This window comes from Amborella trichopoda, chromosome 3, assembly GCF_054954075.1.
Source record: "Amborella trichopoda isolate Santa Cruz 75 chromosome 3, AtrichopodaSantaCruz75HAP2 v2.0, whole genome shotgun sequence".
In the NCBI taxonomy this organism is placed as follows: domain Eukaryota; kingdom Viridiplantae; phylum Streptophyta; class Magnoliopsida; order Amborellales; family Amborellaceae; genus Amborella; species Amborella trichopoda.
Window position 1 is genome coordinate 45568740 of NC_142338.1, and position 19574 is coordinate 45588313.

The window sequence follows — 19574 nt, forward strand, 5'->3', positions numbered from 1 at the left end:
AAATGTACGGCTGATATGGATAATATCACATATCACACTATTGTATCTTTTTTTTTTTTTTTGGTACAAAATATTTGGACACTAAATTTTGGGGGTCTAAAATAACTAAAATATCAATGAAAGTTTCAAAGAAAATTAAAATTTATATTTTATCAAAAAAAATTTAATATTTTTTTAGGTGTGCTTAAGACACTACGTACCAAATTTCATATTTATACAATTATTCGTAGAAAAGCCTAAACATAAAATTCTTTGAGGCGTCGGATCTAGATCAAACAATCAATGGCTCACTTGATCTAACTTGAATTGCAGGAGAAGTATAGAAACCTTTTCTTTTACTTAAAACTTATTTCTAAAAGAGATAGATATCAATACTTATCGGGATAAATTATATTTTATATATAATATTTACGAAATGATTCCTTCTAGTGGGGGAGCTTTGTCTAAAATAGGCCTAATAGAACATCTTAGAGAAAATAAATCATTACCAGTAAAAGAGATATGTTAGGAAAAATCTAGGAAAATGATTCCTCTCTATATATATCTACATGTCTTTTCTTTATCTTTCCACTTAAACTAATTTTAACCATCTACAAAATAAATCCTCTCTCTCTAACCTTACATCTTTATCAAAAGCTAGGAAAATGATTCCTCTCTATATATATCTACATGTCTTTTATTTATCTTTCCACTAAAACTAATTTTAACCATCTACGAAATAAATCCTCTCTCTCTCTAACCTTACATCTTTATCTTTTATTTTTCTAATCTTCTATCCACGTACCTGTATCTCTCTTTTTAATGCATAACCCTATTCTTATCTCTTTCACTAGGATATAAAAAAATATTGCGTGCAATATTTCTAAGAAAGCATATGGTATGAATCAGTATTCAAAAAGACAAATCCGCCGACTAACTCGGAGTCGGTCATTGGCCAATCCCGAGTTTGTCCGATTTCATAGATTATGTACTGGGCAATTTTCATAGTGTATTAATCGACCGATTTACTGTATAAATCAACACTAATAAGCCGATTTGTGCACTAATCGGTCACTAGCCAATCCCGAGTTTGTCTGATTTCATAGCGTATGTATTGGGCAATTTTCATATAGTGTATTAATCGACCGATTTACTGTACAAATCAACATTAAACGGCCGATTTGTGCATTAGTCGGTGATTTGTTGTAAATATCGGTGGATTTATGCACTCTTACAATGTAAGCTTTTTGTGAGTCTTTATTGTCTTCTCTCTCTAGTGCTATGTGCCCCAACCCCTCTCTCTTGGGGGCTTGCCTCTATCCTATCTGATGCATGGAGAAAATAAAATCAGAAAAATAACAATAAAAAAAGAAAGGTTGAAAGAATATACCTTCTATCCAATGTCTCTAAGGAATCCACCCCAAAAACAATCTCTTGATGAGACCAAATTCTATTCAACTGATTTACAATAAATGGATATTTCCCTTTAAATAGGCTAAAAAGAATATAAATAATAATTAAGGGAAAAAAACCTCTCCACCCAGACTTTTCCTATTATCTCTTCTCCATATTTTCTCTCTTTTAAATTCACCCGTGAAAGATTTGCTTCTAAAATAGTTTGCCCACATTTTACTCAAAGCCTCCCAAAGGAATAACAGATAAACCCTCTCGATTTAACCTTATCTTATTTATATTCATCAAACTAACCAACCTATCAATATCCAATACAAGATAAACTCATGCCCACCTAATTATCCCTGCACACTCCCTATTCTTAACAAAAGAATAAAAAATTAAAATAACCCTAATAATCCATCTTATTACATCATTACCTCTTTCTTTCCCTCTTGGGTCCTATGACCCTTCTTGGCCCAGCCACAAACTATCGGTTGGGGCATGGCTGCATCATTCCCCCATTTCAAAAGAACTCGACTCCGGCGAGTTGGCTTCAGTATAGATAAGATATAAGTCTGGATCCACCATTTTGAACTCTTGCTTAGAAATCCATGTGCTATCAGAGTATGACATACCCTTCCAATTGACTAGATATTGGCAATAAAAACCCTTTCAAGTTTGAAAGCTTTCAATCTTCAAAACTTGCTCAATTTCCTCATCTTTTTTTCTCGGTAATTACTTCATTATATCAGTTACTTCTTCTTCGACTTCTAGACGATCTCCATGAAACTCAAATAAGTTAGCAACATTAAATATTGGGGAGATATCAAATGCCTTTGGCAATTATACCTTATATGCATTGTTCTTGTATTGTTTGTAAATATGGCAAGGGCACCTTCATGTACTTGAGTTTATTATAAGTTCCCAATGGAAACCTCTCATTTCGCAAATACACAATTATTAAGTCACCCTCTTTGAAAATTTTCTCTCTTTTATGCTCATTTGAGGCTTTTTGATACTTTGCATTACTTTCCTCAATTTTTTTTTTGATTTGAGCTTACAACTCTCGAATATGCTTAGTAAAAGCATTGGCATCATCACTTATATCTTGCTTGGGATGGGTAATAGCACTAGGTCCAGCACATGATTTGGAGTCTGCCTATTAACAATCTCAAATGGTGATTTTCCTGTAGACCGATTTACTAAACTGTTGTAAGCAAACTCGGCCTGGGGCAATCCGAGGTCCCACTGAGATATGTTATCACCAACAATACTCCTCAAGAGATTACTAAGGCTCTTATTCACTATTTCTGTCTGCCCATCTGTTTGAGGATGATAAGCGCTAGAAAATTGAAGTTTAGTTCCCAAGGACAACACATGGTGACATGCTTTATCGAATCAATCCCTTCTTAAGCAAATCAACAACTTATCTATGCAACTCTTCATGTTCCATGGGGCTAATTCGATAATGAGCCAAATTTGGTAGGTTAGAACCAAGTACCAAGTCAATGTGATGCTGAATATTTCTCATTGGAGGAAGACCATCAGGTAATTTTTCAGGCATCAAATCTTTATACTTCTCAAGTAGAGGTTCAATAGACCTAAGAATTACAGTCGGTGTATAATTTTCTTTTGCAAGCAACACATAAGTCACATCCATATCCTTGCTGCCCCCTTTTAATTTTTGCACATTAAGCAACTTTGAACCCTCTTCTTTAGTGGATTTGGGTATAAGAAGTTGCTTCATAGGGTGGAGTGTGATATTAATACTATCATTGATAAACGAATAAGTGTTTGGTCTAGTTTTATCATGATCATAAAGTCATGATTTACCAAGTAATATGTGACATGCATCCATAGGTACTACATCGCACCACACTTCATCTTTATAATTAGCACCAATGAAAAAAAAGATTAAACATCGAGTAAGAACTGGTACCTCACCTCCTTACTTGAACTACTGGATGTGATATGGGCATTGGTGCTTATGCTCCTTCAATTGAAGTTTATCCACTATCTCTTTAGATATAATATTTTCACTGCTCCTACCATCAATTAGTATTGTACATAATTTGCCTCCTGATGTGCAAGTTGTTCGAAAAATATTGTGTCGCAACCACTTCTCTTCCTCACTAAGTCGTGTGGTGGATAACATGGTTCGTTGGACAACTAAGGCTTCATCCCTTTCATCTCCATACAACTCCCCAATCTCACCTTTGAAAGGCTCAGTCCCTTCATAAGAGTGGCTCGTCCCAATATCATCCTGACCTTCATAGGTGTATCCTTCATCGACTTCAACTTCATAATTTTCTTCTGCCAAGTTAACTTTGATAGGAGGTTGACGTGAGGGGCAATTGAATGCTCTATGTCCAGGCTGTTGCCACTTGAAACACACAATTTGTGTATCATCACGAGGTGTTTTAGGTGCTTCCAACACCACCTCTCCCCATATTAGGGTTTGACCTAGTTGGGAAACTCTGAGAATTTTGGTTTCCACGCCCCATAGGTGGTCTTCTAAAGGTTAAAGCTTGTTGCCTCAGTATTGAAGTAGGGCCTCTTGTCACTGAGTTGTTTCTCCCAAGGCCCAAATTGACTATTTCATCTGCTTTGAGGGTCAAAGTATAGGCATCAGACATCTTATAGATATCTTTGAAGACCAATTTATTATGAATGCCTTGATTTAGCTCTTTCAAGTAGTGACTTATTTTTCGATCTTCATACTCTTGTAAAATTGCCCTAGTTGTCAAAATATAGAATTCTTCAGTATAGTCACTTACCGACTTTTCACATTGCTTGAGGTTTTGACACCTTTGGTACAAAGTTCGGGCACAATTTACTGGTAAAACTTTTCGACGCATCTTCGTCTTCATCTTTTCCCATGAATTAATTGTTTCTTTGCCTTGTCGAAGACGATCCTGTTGCAAATTATCCCACCAAACCAATGCCTGGCCAGAAAATTTTGCGGCTATTAATTTTAAGTTTTTGTGATCTGTAATATCTCTGTATTCAAACACTTTCTCTACTTTACTTAGCCAATCAAAAAAATCGTCTGCATGCAATCGACGTGGAACTCTAGAATATCAATTTTTATTCTAGGTTCTCTTTCTCTTTCCAACAATCGAAGAATTCGTCCATTGAATTCCGACGCCACCCGAGGTTGGTTAGGAACAAGATGCATACATCTTTCATCTTTGTTGCCTTGAGTTCCAACACTGATCTCCAGATTTCTTCTATCCTGAAGCTGAGCGAACTTTTGCACAAGCTCATCTACTTTCTTAACTACGGGCATGAATTTGTCTACTCTTTCTGCTAAGGCTTGAACTACTTTAGTCAATAACTTTAATCCGTCGAGGGGTGTCTCTTTTGAAGCATCAGAACCCGCTCTGATACCAATTGATGCAAGGAGAAAATAAAACCAAAAAAATAATTAAAAAAAAAGAAATATTGAGAGAATATACCATCTCTCAAAGGTTTGCAAGGGAATCCACCCCCAAAACAATCTCTTCACGAGACCAAATTCTATTAAACTCATTCACTAATTTATAATGAAAGGAGATTTCCCTCTAAATAGACGAAAAAGAAGATAAACAATAACTAAACAAAAAAAACCTCTCTCTACATATGGACTTTTCCTACTTTATTTATCCTCCCTATTTTCTCTCTCTTAACTTCACATGCCAAAGATTTTCTTCTAAAATAGTTAGCCCAAGTTTTACTCAAAGCCTCCCGATGTTGGTTATTGTTTAAAAGATAAACCCTCTAGATTTAACCTTATCCTATTTATAATCCTCAAACTAACCAATCCAATTGATCAATATAAAGCACAAGATAAACTCATGCCCACCTAATTATCGCTGCATCACTCTCTCTCTCTCTCTATCTTTTTTTGTTGGGGCAAAGGCCTGCCCCTACCCCTCTCTCTCTCTGTTGGGGCAAGGGCCTGCCCCAACCTCTCTCTTTCGTTGCTAGGGCACCTCTATCTCTCTGTTGGGACCTGCCTCAACCTCTCTCTATCTGACTCTCCCTCTCTCTCTCATTCTCTATTTGTGGGGTTGGGGCCTGCCCCAACATCTCTCTCTCTCTTGGTTGGGGCAGGGGGCTTGCCCCAACCAATCTCTCTCTCTCTCTCTCTCTCTCTGTGTGTCTCTCTATCTCTCTCTAGACCAGCCACAACCTATCTATCCCTCTCTCTCTCTCTATCTCCCTGCCACCCTCTCTCTCTCTCTCTTTCTCCCTCCCTCTCTCTATCTCCTCCTCTCTCAGAGTGTAAATAAGAAAATGCCAAAGATTTGAAAAGGAAATAAAGAAAATCAAAAGCAAGAAGGAACTCTGAACTTTTTACTTAGCACTTCCACCTTTGCCCTCACATTCATAAACCTCCACGACATAGACTACCCTACCAGATTCTCCCAACGATATTCACCATATTCTTTCAATTATTCTATGTATTTTTACTTCAGGCTTAGATTTTCACTTAATCAGAATTATGGTTTGCTCTACAAATGGACCATGGTTCTGGTCTAGGTTTAGCAAAAGCTTCTCTTTGTGTAAAATCGAGGGTTAGGTTTAGGAGGGAGGTGTTCCAAATTAGCAGTTGTACCTTCTTTTTCACTCGTACCAGTAGAAAGAGAGGCTATTAAAGAAATTTTAGAGAGAAAATAACTCTTTGAGAAAATAATCGTGCCCCATACAATTCTTGTGGTGGTTCTTTCATTGTATATATAATAGTAATATAATGGTGTAATATATACTTTTATATCTTGTTACATGCAATATACATTTTCCTATCTTGTTACATTTTCCTTTCAAAATGAAAGAGCAAGTCACTTTCCTATATTGTTTGAATTTTGTTTCTATTAGCTATTATTTCAGTTGAATGGATTTTGAGGGGTTCGATTATTGGTGGAGATGGTTTCTCCTTCTTGTCTTTCATGTCTCTTTACCCTTACGCAGCAATTTAAAATCTCATTCCCTTTTAGCACTAATGTTCCATCCAATTTTATCTAGCCACAGTTATCAAAACTGGACTGAACCGATGATCTAACCAACAGTCAATGCCTTGACTGGTTTGGTCTAAATTAAAACTGGGTTTAGTCACATTATTGTTTGGCCATTTTTTGCAAGTTTGAGTAGCTGGATTTGATTGATTCAACTAGCCAAATAGAGTGGGCAACTTTTATTTATTTATTTTTTGATATTTTTAAAATCTAGTCAATCAGATCCCATGTCGACTGATTTAATGGTGGTTGGGCCGATTTTAACTTAATCAAAGCTCTCACCAATTTGATAGCAACATGTGAGGATTGAACAAGTAGTGTTTTGTCCATTCCTTGCTTTTCTCTTTCAATCACTGACCAATGTCTCCCTCCCCCTCTCTCTCTCTCTACCTAAAGTCGTTCTATTCATTTTGATCTTAGTGGAGAGAAGGAAACCGGGTCCTGGGTGTCCTTGTTCCCAAGTTGACTTTTGAGGAAAATCTGCAATGTCCAAGTCAATGGACGATGTGGATGTAATTTACTTACAACTTACCTTAGTTGGGCAAAAGTGTTATGCAAATATTTTCCTTTATTTAAAGAACTAGATTTAATATCTTGTGATTTTAAATAATTTTTTTTATGCGCCTTAAACTTGTTTGTTAATATACTTATAATCTTATATTTCATTACTATTTTTTCTGTATTTTGAAGAAAATATGTTTACTAACATGAACCCAACATTGCTTATTGTCTTGAAAATTTATAGAGTTTATATTGTAAGTGTTTCAAAATTAGTTAGACTGACATGCAATTTTAGTAATAATAGGAGTAGAAACGACGAAATAACTAAGATTGATAGCCAAAAAATACCTAAAAGAGAGTATTTTCATTATCTTGGGTCAGTTATCCAATAAAATGAAGAGATTGATGAAGAAATCACACATAAAATTAGAGTTGAGTAGGCAAATTGAGATGTGCTACTATAGTTTTATGTGAAAGCCACGTACTAATGAAGCTCAAGGGAGAGCCTATAAGACATTTGTAAGACCAGTTTCTCTTTATGGAACAGAATGCTAGATGGTCATTAAACAACATACCCATACGATGAGTGTAGCTGAGACGAGAATGTTGAGATGGATGAGTGGCAAAATAAGAAATGATAGAATTCGGAATGAATACATTCGATTGAACTTAGGAGTGACTCCAATAGGTGACAAGATGGGGAAAAGTAGATTTAAATAGGTTGTTCATGTACAGCACATGCCCAATACAACATCGATTAGAAGGTGCAATTTGGTGCAAGTGGAGGGCTCTGTGAGTGCAAAGGGAAGACCCAAATGGACATAGATGGAAGTAGCGAGAAAAAATATAGGGACTTATTGTCTTAATAAGGGTATGGTCATTGATAGAGCAGAATAGCGGAATAGGATTTATGTAACCAACTCTAAATAGTTGAGATAAGTCTCAGATAATGATAATGATGGTAATGTATTTTAAGAGTAGATTTTTACACTTTAAAAAATTGCTAATGACTTCTTTTTTAGTTAATAAAATTTTCATAAGTAATGTCAATTTTTTATTTTCCAATATTTAAAATCTTGTATTATAATTATAATTTCAAAATAAATATTTCATGTAAATACTTTTGAAAATTTTAAAATATAAATATCTAATATTTAAGTACCATAAACTTTTATTATGAATCTTTAAATCTTTAAAATAAGGGAAATTTATCCAACCACCTAACATAGTAATTAACTCAGGCGGCTTTTTGAACTTAAATCTAAAGAAATGGATAAGATGTTAGAGTGTTGAAGAAGTTCTAGGTAATTGTGCTTGATTAACTAGAGAGACCTATAGAGTAAATTTATATATATATATATATAGTTTTTTAGTTTTTCTATATTTGTTTGGATAAAATATCAATTAAAACATAACTGTGTATTCAAATGTGCATAGGTAATATTCACAAGAGTTCTAATAAATGATGTGTATATAGAAAGCCGTATTTTTCGTGTATTCTCCCACTTTTCCCAATAAATTAAAGAGAGAGGGATTGAGAGAGAGAAGCATCATAGAAAAGCCTTGGATTTTAGGTGCTGGACAATGGGCCAAAGAGAGAGAGATATTTGGTAATAGTGAGAAGTGAAGAACATGCCCCAAATTGTAAAACACAAGTACAACAATTTAAGCAATGTTACATGATAAACTTTATTGTCCTTCAAAATTCAAATTGTCTCTAGAAAATGTCAATCACAACCCAAAATGAGTATCCAAAACAAGATTTCACAGGTTCACGAGATGTCTTGAGCAATACAATTATGAAAATGAAAAAGATGAGAAACAATAATAAAGACATCATCCATAAAGGAAAAAAACATCATCCATAGAGTATCATTCTATCAAAGACATTAACCATGATAAAACCATAAAAGCAAAACAAATCATCCATATAGTATCATAGAGAAATATCCATACCATGAAAGAAAATTACAATAACCAAAATACAAAATAAAGGTCATTGACCACATAAATAACAGTTCTAAAAAGTAATACATAAACAATCCAAGATCTATTGTAGGCATTGCATCTCAATATCCAAGAAAGCCTTTTGATGCCTTCGCTCTGTCAGGTTTAATACTATCTCCGCCTTTATGGCATCCTGAAAGATCATAGTTGCCTTCAAGAGAACTTCATCATCAATTTCCCCTTCTTTCTACATAGCTTCAACAAGCGTAATGCAATCCTTCCTGGCCTTGGAAGCATCTTCCACGACTGAAGTATTGTTGTTTGGTGTGCTGCCACTCGCTAACGCCTTCATGCTCTCGGCCATCTTTGTCATAGCTACAACCATCGCCTCAATGGGGGTTGGTTGCCTTGTTCTGCAATGTTGAGATGTCGGAGTCCGGGAGCATTGCCTCTTTGTCCTAGATGATAATCTCTTATCAGACGTGGATGAGCTAGATTCATCCTAGACTTCCATGGGGCGGGGAAAACAGATGACCGAGTGTTAGCCCCTTGTGTGTCGCTCATGCTTAATAAACCAATAAGGCCATATATTGAGTGGACAAGTGTTCATGTATTCTTGTTTATGCACAAAGTATTTTGGCATAAACTCCATTGTATTTAAAAACCAAGAAACTCCTTAAACTTGCAGCTCTTTTGCACTGTCCTAGCAAGCAAGCAAGCTCATAGTCAAGTATTAATCAAATCACGCCTATTAAGTGTTGGAAATGGTTACTGGACAATTCGCAGTTCCTAATGTTTTTATTGGTCATGATCAACATTTCATTGCCTCTTTGTGCATATCAATTAAATGGTTTATTTTTCCATGTCTATCCATCATTGCATATCTGAAGTTCCTAGATGCACCCAAACAAATTTCCATCGACGTATTATATATGATACTTATATACTTCTTCTTTTTTTGAGTGAGACAGTGGGGAGAGGGCCTCTACCTTTGATAGGAATTGAGCTTAGGACATAGCATTGCAAATCGTCAAGCGCTAACCAATTAAGCCCAGGCTCTTAAAACATAAAAAATGAACATCATAAAGATCATGCAAGCAAGTTTATTGTGGATTCTACAATGTGGATGAAAATTTATAGAAAGGGAGAAAAAACAATTTTACACTTCGACCTTAGTATCATGTTAAACCTCTAATCCATAATAGAAAGTATTTACCTCTGGACAAATAAGTGAGTAGGCATGAACAACTACTTGCAGTTATCCTCTTCTCCCCTGCACAACTGCATAAAATTGTCATACCATGGAATATCTTTGGCCCCTCTAGGGGATAGGGGATGCATCAGAGAGAGAGAACCATTTTCCTATTAAGCAAGCCCACTCATATTCATGAATTAACCAAAATAGAGAAGAGAAAGAAGACCCATGTAAATTTTCATATAAGTACTCAGAAAAAGCACTCTTAAATTAGAGACAGAAACACTTTTTCTAAGAAGCATTCATGAATTATCCAAAACAGAGAATAGAAAGACGTCCCAATTCAAAAAACAATACCAGTATTCAATAAAATCAATCCTAAATCCGAAAGAAAACCATTTTCCTAACAAGCAAGCCTACCAATAATTCATGAATTAGTGAAAACAGAGAAATGAAGATCCATTTCAAACCAGTTATCAATACAAGGTCCCTGATTAGAGGGAGAAAACCATTTTCTTAGCGAATTAATGACAACAGAATAAATAGAAGACAGTTAAAAAATGCAAAGCAATATCGAACAAAAGCAATCCTAAATTAGAGAGATAAAATACAGAATTACCAGTGGGGACTAGAGACAAGGTTAGAGATGTTTCTTGCTCTGGATACGCCACAAAATGCCTCAAGAAATCAAGTGGGTTCTAGGTTAAAAGAAATTCGACAAAAAAATTGTTCCAAAAATTATGATTGTAGAAAATTTAAATGTTTAACTATATATAATTCCACAATGAGAAAATAGAGCTCTGTTTCAGTATCACTACAGAGATCAAAAAATCCCTTCAAAGTTTTTTAGCTATTCAAACAAAAACCTATAATTATTTTTCAGTACTAGCCATCAGAGCAAAAACTATACTAATCCAAATATCAACACACAGAAGAGCATCGTAGCATGAGCAATGACCATCACACAAGAAATGCTCCTTATTTCCAAAACCCAAAGTTCAGCCTCATTGATCTCACGAGAATGAAGAGGACCAGAGGTAGACGAGATCGTCATGCACCCATATCCAACAATTAAGCCCTTGACACTCCCATCGAAATTAAGCTTGACCCAGCCCACAAGGAAGGCTTCCAAACAAATCTCAAAGGCTTGTGGGCTTCCAAACAAATATCAAAGGTTTAGGATAAGATTTATAGACCATTAGGTCGCAACCTTAAAATGTAGAATTCCAGATGCACCTCAGAAATCCATCAGAAAAGGTTGTTTTATTGTTGAAAAACCTTCTAATTCATCATGTCAAGATGTATGAATATGATGAAAACAAAAATTTTGAGTCACATAAATGGTGCACCGTGCAACATATTATCTAGACCGTCAATTTTCAAGATTTCATATGTTCATATATCTACTTGATTTTAACCATTTTTGGAATTTCAAATTTATAATTAAATATAATAGTAGATTTAAGATAATTCTAGGAAATTTTTATACCAAAATTACATGTTATGATAAAATTCAGAGTTGCGCCTTAATTGGATTGTTTAAGGTTGCGAGCTTATACAAACCACACCCAATATGAAATGCTTCGTAGGTAAAAATTACAAAGAAGGTAGGTCAACTCTTATATTTATTTATTTATTTTCAAAATTACTCCTCGGTCTAAGGAAAAAGCAAAAAAAAAATTAAAATTCGGTGCGACGATTGTCAGACTGAGGGGCAATTTTGAAAATAAAAAAATACAAGTTGTCCTACTTTCTCTGTAATTTTCACCTATAAATGAAGTATTTAGTATTTTAGAAGAAAAAAATTAGGGTTCATACGTAAATCACTCTTTTTTTTATTGTATCACTTCTGTATATCAAACATGGAAGTTGTATAGAAATGGGGAAGTTCCATCTTCCTCCCCAAACTTCCAGTTAGCAAACATGCCCTATGTGTATAATTATCGTCATACGATTTTTTTTCCTCAATAACATAAAACAAATCTATAGTATATAGTAAATAAGATACTTTATTCCTCCAAAGTGAGAAATTATAACCGTTGAGCTTATCCATCCTTACTAAATCAATCAATAGAGCTCCAGGATTAGCTAGTTTTTATACAAGTTAAAAACCCTTTCACTCTGATACCAATTGTTAGCTTAAATACTGCGGATCATTTTGGTTTTCAAGAGTAAATAGAGCTATAATAACATGCAAATTTTGTTTTGAACTTGACCAGAAAAATCAACAAACACATGATATACAACTCTTTCTTATGTCTATAAAAAAAAAAACAATCACAAATAGCTTGCTATAAATTTATGTAGGACTCTAAAAATGATGTACTAAGGTCACTAACTTTGTCGGGCACAAAATAATTAAAACCCAAATTCGATTGCAAGTATTGTGAACCTCATCCACACAACCCCAAGCTAATTTGTAGCAAGCATATACACATTAAAACCCAACACAAAGCATTCTAACCTAAAACAATGCCCTAAAGTTTTCTCAGTGCTCATGCAGCTTTTCCCCAACTTCAAATGGTATTTTGGATATAAAATATAAATAAAATCATAGATCACCAAATTTGTAGAGACTTACAAGCCCTGTTCTATTCCTTTCTAGAGAGAGAAAGTTGTTGAGATTGAGTTTTCCATGAGTATATTGTAAGAGAGGGAAGATAAGCTTGCTGTAAAACAAGAGTTAGAAATAATCCAAATAGAAAGTGTTGAGAGGCAACACGGTGCTGTAATCTTATCACGTGATGTTGAATGGCTCTCACAGATATGAGAGGCATGTCCATATACCCAGCTTACGAGGAAGCTTAAGACTGATAAAGAGGTTTTAGACCGATAAAAGGCCTAAACCTCCCCAAACCATTTCCCATATATAGCCATTAAGGGAAATAGAGAGAGCGAGACTTGTAGAGACAGAATGACTAAGTGTTGTTCCTCAATGGCCACTTGTCCCTCTCTTCCGGTGTATTTTTTTTTTTCCTTCTAAATTCATTTGTTTCCTTTTAAAATATTCGTAAGTGATGCAGGAAAAGAAAAGAAAACAAATTAAAACTGTGCCCTTATTTTGCAAATATTTTAGAAACACATTTTTTTTCTTCTTCAATATAGCATACACACCTTCAATATAGCATACGCACAAATGTATATTTTGTATTTAGATAAGAGATCCATATGCATGGATGGTGGCATGGACCCAATATGGATACGGCGGAAACCTTTGGGAAACTATATTCACAACACACTTTGCTGAATGTAAGCGCTCCCTACATTTACACATTCCAACTTTCGCATTGTGTTCAGTTTAAAAAATAGATCGACTCAGAACGATCACTACAAAAACCGTTTTGGATCGGTGGATCGGCAATCCTAATTGAAGAATCAGGAGGATCAGCAAGTTGTGGCCCAAATTGTTTCTATAAAAAATTATTAAAAATACTGTTTTTTGAGTTTCCAAAAATATTAGAAGTAGTGTAATATATATTTTTATTTTTGTACAAAAATACATAAATATTGAAACATCATCTTTTCTTTCTATCTGATATGGAACATGGATAACACAATAAATCTTAGCACTATGTCCTCTTTCCTTTCTATCCAGTAATTAATCTTTTTTGTATCATATCAACCAACGGCACTCCTCTTTCTCTTTTATTGGCCAACGAAATAAAAAAATAAAAAAAAAAACCAACGCTCCCCATTGGGTGGCTATGTAATAAGTTACTGATATACCCACTCAATAAATTATAGAAAAGGCTTAGGCTTATTTTTTCACCTTCATATATTTTTTAGTAATATTAGGCAATTTAAACGAAACATGAAGTTTATTTTTTTCATTATTGTACTAATACAAAACTTTTTATAATGTGCTGTGCAATATGCTACAATCAATATTGATAATTCCTTGTTGATAATGAATTTATTCTCAGTCAAGTTCTAAGAGGGAGAAAGTTAGTGCGATGTAAATTAGTCTCATATGGGGCATTGTAAAAAGGATAACGGGGGCTAGTGCTATTACTTTTCAATAGATTAGTGTGGGGAGATTTTGGATTGGGCGATTTCGATCCGAATTGGTTTTTTTTAAAACCTTGGCTCAACCTATTCACTCTTTGGATGTTGCATTTGCATAGCCTACGTGACTTCTTATACAATAAATATGTAAAATGTGGTAAATTTTATTTATGTTTCTTTCGTGTTGAACTGTCGATAATCAAACTCACAACTATTGATAACACAATTTTTTCTCTTCTCATAGATTACTTAGGGCATCTATTTTCTTTAGTTTGAATGTTAACTTGGGGACTTGGAGATAATAGAACTCTAGACTCTGTTTCCTGCTGATGCATTTAATTTTCACATTTGAAAAAACTAAAGAGGATGAACTTGTCTATTTCTATGGCATTAACAATAACCCACAAGACTTGGAATTTCTCAAGCAAATCTTGACTTATGAAGTTAAAAAAAAAAAGAGAGGCAATGATAGATCGAGAAAAGGGGTACCGATGTATTGAGTTTTATTCTTACCATGAATAAGAGCATGTTTCCTGCTGAACTACTAAGAAGACAAAAAAAAAACCAAAAAAATTTAATAAAAGTAGTACTTTTGAAATCATAATAACGTTAAAATATCATTATCGACAAATAAAGTTTTGTCACTCTTCAATTGAATGGGCTTTTGGGACATCTATTAAGAAAGGACAGCCCACGTGAATAGAAAGTTTCCCCTTTATTGTCCGACAGTATACAATGCATATGGACCTCTTTGGCACGTTCGGAGTGAGTTTGCATTGATTGAGCAAATGTTATTCCGGCCAAAATTAAGCACCACTAAAAGTAAATCCAAGTACTTTTCTAAGTTGAAGTCAATGTTTCAGCCCGGACCGGTCCGGTGGAGTAAATCGTCTACTCATTGATTCGTGTCGTGATCTAATTTTGCTTAGATCAATTTAAATTGGTGATCTAAAAAATTCTAAAAAATAAATAAATAGAGGTTACACTATTGTGATACAAAGGGGACCTAAAAAAGTACTAAATAAGCATAACAAATAAAAGAAATAAAATATATAACGAGTTTTCAGGGGAAATCAAGCCAAAACCCATACCATCCCAAAATCGGTTAGGTCCTAACTGATTGCCAATCCTGATCGGAAATCTGGATAAAAAATTGTTTGGATTTTGAAATACTAGTTGAAGTCAAATACCATTTTTAACCAAAGTTGACAGATGAAAATTCAAAAAATCACTTTAATTTTTTTATTTATTTTTAAATAGGTTATCTCTTTAGGAATTGGGTGAGTGTGGCGTGAATGTTTTTGTTAGGGGTTAGGATAAGCTATCTCTTAGTTGGTTTTAAAGAGATAAGTTAGGCATAATTGGATTTTTAGGATATACACTTTAGACTTATCTAAGATGTCTTGTGCTTACAATCTAGGAAGAAATATTTATCTTGAATCCGTAGATATTCATTTTTCAGGATATACAATTTAGGCTTATCTAAAATGTCCAGCGCTTACAATCTAGGAAGAGATTTTTATCTTGAATACCTAGATATTCATGTGATGAAGATAATGAAAAGGAAGAGATTTTTATCTTGAATACCTAGATATTCATGTGATGAAGATAATGAAAGAGAAAATAGGGAGATGAGAGAATGAAGAGAGTTGAATAAAGTTGATCTTTTGATAAGATGTTTTTGGGGTGGATTGTTGTTGTTGTTGTTATTATTATCATTATTCTATTGTTCTTCTAATATTCTCAATTCTTTCTTTATTTTCTGGTAAAGATATTTTTTCTTCTATTACTTTATATTTTACTTCTTCTTTTAGTTGGCATAGAAATTTTTCTTTATTTTCTATCTTTTGCTTAATATAATTAATTTCTTTCACTTTTGGTTTATCTATAAAATCAAATTTTACCTTATGTCCTTCTAGATTTGATTCAATTACTGTGCTATCTATTTTCAAGGGATATAATAAATTTAAAAAAGGAGTGCCAAGTATAACTGCTTAGCTTAATCCTTTTACCATTATGAAAGGCGTTTCAAAGCAACTTCCATTATTACATATTGCAGTATTGGACAATTTATAATTAATTATTAATCTGCTACCATCTGCCATATTAAGTATTTGCGTTGTTTTACTAAAGTATTTCGTAGGAACCAGTCCTTCATTTATACAATTAAGATCAGCTCCTAAGTCTATTAATGCTAAAGATTGAAAACTGTATTCTTTATGTACTATTATTCTAATTAGAGTAAACCATTTTTGAGTAATCACTTTATCTAATAAGTTAAGATAATTGTTATCAGATATAGGCTTTTTTGCTGTGTCAGATGACTCTGGAGTATCAATTATTGGAGATACTATGGGAGGAATAATGTTTTTGTGTGAATTTAAAAGATCATCAAATTCTAACTCATCATCAGAATTAGTTTCAGAAAAATCAGTAGTCATTTCTAAAATCCTTATTCTATTTTTAAGGTGCTGAATTTCATATTTTACCTCGTTTATCTCTTGTCTTAATTCGGAAATAGAAGGTTCTTTATGAACAATATCTTTTTTATTAATCCTTTTGAGTATTTCAGCCATACTATACTCTTCCTGGGTTTTAACCAAACGGGCTAGCTTCTTTTTTTATTTAGCCATTTGTATTTATTGTGTCAAAGCTTCTCTTTTGGCTTCTGGATCAACTATTTTATCTATTAGATCTATAATTAAATTTTCTTCATTTGTAAGTGTAGTAACAGACTTACAGAAACAATCTTCCATATCTTCATCCGAGTCTGAACTACTCAATATTAAATTTTCATCCTCTATTCTTCCAACAAGGGACTCAGTTTCTGAGGTTGAAGTATCTGATTCTTCTTCTATCTGAAGTATATCATATATATGAGTTTTTATCTCTTCTTCAAGTTGTAAGGCATTGATTTCTTTTTAATTCTACAATTATTTTTATAATGTCTTACTTTCCCCTAATTATAACATGCTGGGATTTTTCTCTTTCCTTTTTTGAATTTGGTTTTTGGGGCAAATTTTTTTGTAAATTTTTCCTTAATATCTTTTCTCTGGCCAAATTTGGATTTCTTGTTTTTATTTTTCTTTTTATAAAGTTTATCAGATGGGGATATAGTATTATAACCAAATTGTTCACATAAATCACCTAATTCTTTTTTACCAGTCATTCTCCTTTTTAATTTTAGGTTAGTACACAAAGCAAGAGCTTCTGCGCAGATTTCTGTAGATAATTCTCCAAGGGTATAAAGAGAATATGGAAATATTCCTCCATTCTTATTTTTTAATCTATTTTTTACCCTTTCAGCAAATAGGTATGGAAATCCTGCTATGAATTTTTCTTTCCAATGGTCCGCACTACTATCTTCTCGTGACAGAAGTCGTGAGAAAAATACGTCTTTATACCATTTGTAGTGGGATAATGTTGAACACCTTAAATTAGATAGTAGATCTTCTGACCTAATATCTAACAAGGAAGTACTCCCCACAAAATGAAGAGTTATTGTACAAATAAGTGTACTGACTGCGTCACTTTCACTATAGGGTATGTCTTGATTGAATTCATTTTTTATTGTCCAGTGTCTTATAGCATTTAAAATTTTTTGTTTTAAGGATTCACTCATATGGAAATCCCACCATCCTCTCAACCATCCTGTAAATCCACAGACAATGGCTTTGGCCACTTCTTGGTCATGATTTCCTGCTATCTTGCAGGCAGTAGCATACATGGTTATATGCTTCATGGTATCAAATATTTGATGGTCTGACATATCATCAATATTCAAATCAACAATTGTCCTACTCGAGTAGGATACAGTACTAGAAATCAAATCCTCTTCAAATTGTATATCAAAAGGTGTTGGCCTAGTATGATACATTCTAGATTGGGCAGTAGGTCTCAATTTTCTTCCATAATCTATTCTATTAATATTATCTTCTTTGAAGGCTTCCTCTATTTTAGATATTTCATTGTTATTTAATGATAAGTCTTCTTGAAGTACCATGGCCTCAAATTCGACAACTATTCCTTTACCCTTTTTGTCTTTTATACTTAAGTGGGATAATATTTTTACTAATTCATCCACCAATTCTTTATTCTCCTCTTTCCTCTTTATTCCTTTCAAATTGAACATTGTTTCATTAATCTCAGGAGGAGGTTTGAATAATACGGCCTTCTTTTCCTCATGTATTTTCTTTTGAGGCTTTCTATTAAATTTTCAATTCTAGTTGTTTCCTTACCAATGGATTGTTAACAAAGGTCAGTGTAATTATTTTGTTCTATTATATGTTGGATCATTTCAATCTTATGGCCACGCTCATTAATGGTTATTTTATATGGAGAGGCATTTGTTTCGGGTTTATCTTTTAAAATTCCTTTTATCTGAAGACCTTTTTCAGGAGGATGTATGCCTTGTATTTCCTCACCGTCTGTTGTATAGAAAGTTTGATATTGGTTTTCTAAAGTATTTATTTCAAAATTAGGGATGGGGATATCGTTTTCTTTGAGGGTTGATTTTAACCAATCAAAGAATCCTATATTTTGTTTATTCTTTCTATAAATTTATTGTTCCTTTTATGAAAGGCAGCCATAATTCTTGCAAGAATTCTGCAAGGTACCATTCTCTTAGTTTTCTATTGCTTTCAGACATATAGTCATTTTTTAAATATTCTATATCAACTTTTTCTTTTTTTTTGAAGTATCAGGACCTGAAAGTCAAGGTCTGAGAATGTGAGTTCACGTTCTGATGGACTAGGATCACAAGGTTTGTATACATGGATATGTATATTGCTGTTAGTTCTCGTTAATCCTTGGATTAAGGGTTTATCTTGTAAAGATGAGGTAGAATGTCTAGATAGTACAGGCATTCTCCTAGGAAGTCTTATTATATCATCTGAAAAATTTAGCCTGACTCTTCTATTAGAACTGAACTGAATTTCGATATTTCCATCTGGATGTTCAATTATTTGATCTGGTTCATTATTGACGGGGGTTCTGTATTGTTGATTTTCATTATGGATAGACCAGTTTTATGGGAGAACTATTTGGCACCAATTAACTGATTTTGGAATGACAGTATTGGATTTTTCCATGTTTGTTTGGAAAAATAATGTGTGTCCTTTGGTATCCATTTGTAAGACATTTGGATTTAAAGTATTCATAACTTTATAACATATTCTATAAATTAAAGCTATATTTTGGGATCCTGGATTCATATCAAACCCTTAAGTTTTCATATTAAGGGTAAGTACTTTAAAGAGGTTGGATCAATTAGAGAAACTGAATAATTGATTATATAAATAAACAAATACACAATTGGAACATACCAAGAGTTCCTATCATAGATATTTATAAGAAAGGCACTTTTGAATTTAAAATTAGCTATGGCATAAAAACAATGGAACAAAGCATATCAATAGATAATAATCAGGAAAGTTTTCAGTTGTTATCAAAAAAAATGATTCAAAAACATAGGGCTAAGGAATACAAATATTTGCACATAGGATTAACAGTTAAACCCTTAACTAGAATAGGCTTGAATAATTCTATACAATTAT

General features: G+C 33.5%; 1 long non-coding RNA gene across 8 annotated transcripts; it reads right to left on the reverse strand.

Moving 5' to 3' along the window:
* Nucleotides 1-8773: 8773 nt before the first annotated feature.
* LOC110008071 (uncharacterized) lies at nt 8774-13606 on the reverse strand. 8 transcript variants are annotated; one of them, XR_016051305.1, is made up of 3 exons: nt 12596-13192; nt 10036-10092; nt 8774-9517 (listed from the first exon to the last, which is right to left on the reverse strand). It is a non-coding gene; the product is annotated as an uncharacterized LOC110008071 (long non-coding RNA). The 8 variants fall into 8 exon arrangements; XR_016051303.1 differs by having other exon boundaries at nt 10036-10100; XR_016051302.1 differs by having other exon boundaries at nt 8774-9321; nt 12596-13185.
* Nucleotides 13607-19574: the final 5968 nt, after the last annotated feature.